The sequence below is a fragment of the Bufo bufo genome, chromosome 4 (assembly GCF_905171765.1).
Source record: "Bufo bufo chromosome 4, aBufBuf1.1, whole genome shotgun sequence".
In the NCBI taxonomy this organism is placed as follows: Eukaryota; Metazoa; Chordata; class Amphibia; order Anura; family Bufonidae; genus Bufo; species Bufo bufo.
This window is the reverse complement of record NC_053392.1, coordinates 75344622-75347692: the sequence shown is the minus strand read 5'-3', so window position 1 is coordinate 75347692 and position 3071 is coordinate 75344622. Positions and strand designations below refer to the sequence as shown.

The 3071-nt window shown below is 55.0% G+C and overlaps 1 pseudogene; it reads right to left on the bottom strand.

Annotated features, from left to right (window-relative positions):
• Nucleotides 1-2332: 2332 nt before the first annotated feature.
• On the bottom strand, nt 2333-2534 carry LOC121000069 (annotated as a pseudogene).
• Between the last annotated feature and the right edge of the window lie 537 nt (nt 2535-3071).

Genomic DNA, 3071 nt, shown 5'->3' with positions numbered 1-3071 from the left:
GGTGGCGAGTTGCAGTCGGAGGGCCTGGAATAACTCCAGTCGCTCACCCTTGTCAGGGGAGGCGTACACGTTGATGAGCCTAACCGGCTCTCCCGCCCAGGAGCCGTCTACGACAAGTAGTCTGCCGCAGACGAGCTCCTGGACGGAGTCAAGTGTGAACGCGTTTCCCCTGAGGAGGATGGCAACCCCGGCCGACTTGCAGTCGCCACCCCCGGACCAGTAGGACGGGCCGTGGGTCCACTCCCTGGCCAGATGGTTGTGTGACCTAGAGGGGGGCAAAGAACACTCCTGTAACATAAACACGTCGGCAACCTGTGCAGTAAGAAAGGTTAGTACCGTCTGACGTCTGAACCTGTCCCTGATGCTCCTAACATTAATGGTAAAAAGGTTAAAATTCGCCATCATGTGAGAGAAAAAAAAGAGGTTAGCGAAAAACGATACATCTTAGTTACCACTCCGGTCGTCCGGCGGCTTCTCCGTTTCTTGTCCGCTGTCCGGGGGTCGCCCCTGCAACAGCGCAAAGTTCGCTACGATCTCCTCTAGGGTTATCTGTAGCCGTATCGGGTCGGCGGTTGCTCCGTTGGCCACCATTTCCTCCACCTCGGTCTCGTCGAGGCTAACAGGGAGGTGGAGGGTTTGCTGTTGGGGGTCCTCGTTAGTGGCCTCCGGTTCTTCCGTCTGCTGTTCTGTTTCCTCTTTGTTGGGTGAGGCCCCTTCCTCTGCCACAACCATCTTCTTTTTGGATTGGTCCGCGATGGGGCTGTCTCTCCCCTTCCTCTTCCCTTTCCTGACCTCTGGGGAGACAAGAGGGGGAAAATCCTCCAAAGAGAGGGCTACAGCAGCTGGAGGGGGGATTAGTGCTGCTGCAGTGGTGACAATGGGGCGGGTTGGGCTTGGGGCGGTGGAGGGTATCACTGAGGTAATGGGCAGTTGGATAAGGGAATCCTCAGTGGTGGTGACTACGGGGCGGGAGGGGGGGGCGGGAGAGGGGGGGAACGGAAGCATGGCCTAGGGCAGGTGTCTGCTTACCCTCCTTCTTTTTGGACTCCTTCGCTTTGGGTTTTGTTGCTGCCGGAGGTGCGGTTGCGGTGGGGTTCCCGCTGGCCGGTGCTCTGGCTGCGACTGCTGCCCAGGTGCGTTCTCTTTGTGGGCAGTCCTTGTAGATGTGCGACGCCAGGCCGCACAGGTTGCAAGCCGTCTTCTTAGGGCAGTCCCGGGTTTCGTGCCCTGTCACTCGAAAGATCCAGCAGGCCACTTCCTTGCAGTCGCTCAGCCTGTGCCCCTTCTTGCCACATTTCCTGCAGGTCTGCGGCATGTCGGGGTAGTAGACGAGCGCTTGGGAGTTGCCCAGCGAGAAGGTCGGGGGCAGGTGTTGCACGCCATCCGGGTCTGTGGAATCCCTGTTCAGGCGGACGATGACTGACCACTTGCCGGTCCAGAAGCCGTTTCCATCCAGGATGTGGGTGGGGTCCCTCATCACGGTACAGAAGCGCTTCAGGTAGGTGACGATATCCTTGCCTGGGATGTGTGGGTTCCGCATGGCGACGGTCACTCTCCTTTCTTCTCTCTGGACTGGGCAGCTGCCCACAAAGCGTCGAAAGGGGGAGTCCGGCTGTGCGGCCTTCACCATCTCCCAGTACCTCTTGCAGGTGTTCACGGAGGCAAAGGTTATCCAGAAGATCCCAGTGAAGAAGGCGTGGATGCTCGTCACCTCCGGCTTGGCAAATCCCTGCTCCAGGACCATCTTCTTGCCGAACACATCCTGGCTCAGGTCCGGTGTTCTCCCGTCCACTTCCTTCAGCTTCAGGACGACCGTCTGCCTCATCCAGGGCTCCAGGGGAGGGGAGCCGGGACTGGGCTTCTGGCCGTCCTGTTGCTTCGGAGGGGCGGGTGCCACCGGGTCCGCAGCCGAGGAAGTGGAGGCTGAAGGGTCCTGGAGGGCCTCTGCCGTGGCCTTTCTTCCTTCTGCGGTCTTCTTCGTCTTCTTCTTGGGAGGCTTGGAGGTTGAGGTAGAGGCCATGGCTTCTTCCTTCTTCCTGCCTTCCTCTCCCAGGAACGTCTTCTTGCTGGGCGGAGCTTCCTCCGGGGAAGGGCGGAGCTTCTTCCGGAGAGAGCTTCGCCGAGCTTCTTTCCTCGTCGAGGTCCCCCGAGGCCGGAGTCTTCAGGCCGGAGTCTTCAGTCCTCGTCGTCGGGGTTCCTCGTCGAGTCCTCGCAGAGTCTTCTTCTGGATCGCAGTCGGAGAAGTTCTTCCAGCTGTCGTGTTCGGGGCTGTCTAGATCCAAGTAAGCACTGTCTAACGTCGTACACCAAGACTATTAAGCCACAGGCCAAGAGGAGGTCGGAGACCAGAGCACTCTTGTTCCCTGGGGAATAGCCCTACACCCAATAGCAGCAGTGAGCTGAAGCTGAATTTAATCAACGATGCTCAAAGGCAGAGTGCAGGGGGTACCCACAAGGACCTGGGCCGGCAAGAAAAGGCAGACTGATAAGAACAGATACTACACTTGATCTTAGCCAAAAGGCCGAGAAGCGATACGGATTAGTTTTTAATTATGTGATCTATTACCATCCATTGTGTATTGCATCGCCAATTTGGCTATGCAAATCATGGCTATTTAATCATGTATCCGATACTCATTTTTATGATATATATATCAACATATGGTGTATGCATTTATTTATATATAACAGTTTATGTTTTTGTCATGATATTTTATCTCACTATATATTTATGGCACTTTGGCTCCATTTATATGGTCCCCTTATATATATTTTTCGTATTCACTTGTTGTTTTATTGTGTGGGTTGGCCAGAGCAATCATTTGCATTAGAATGGGCTCTGTCCGATACACACACATTCACATATTACACACTATGTTTATATATTATATGCTTTCCACTTCACTTGTAAGTATTCTCGCTGGGTCTAGGCCCTTGTTATCTTATAGGGGACTCAATATGGATATACCGTGTGCAGATTCCGGAACAGCGTCATTGCCACTCACGTGATCATGGCGCTTGTTGGCCCTTTATTCTCTCACTGGGAGTTGCGGGTCACCTGCGTTCCACTG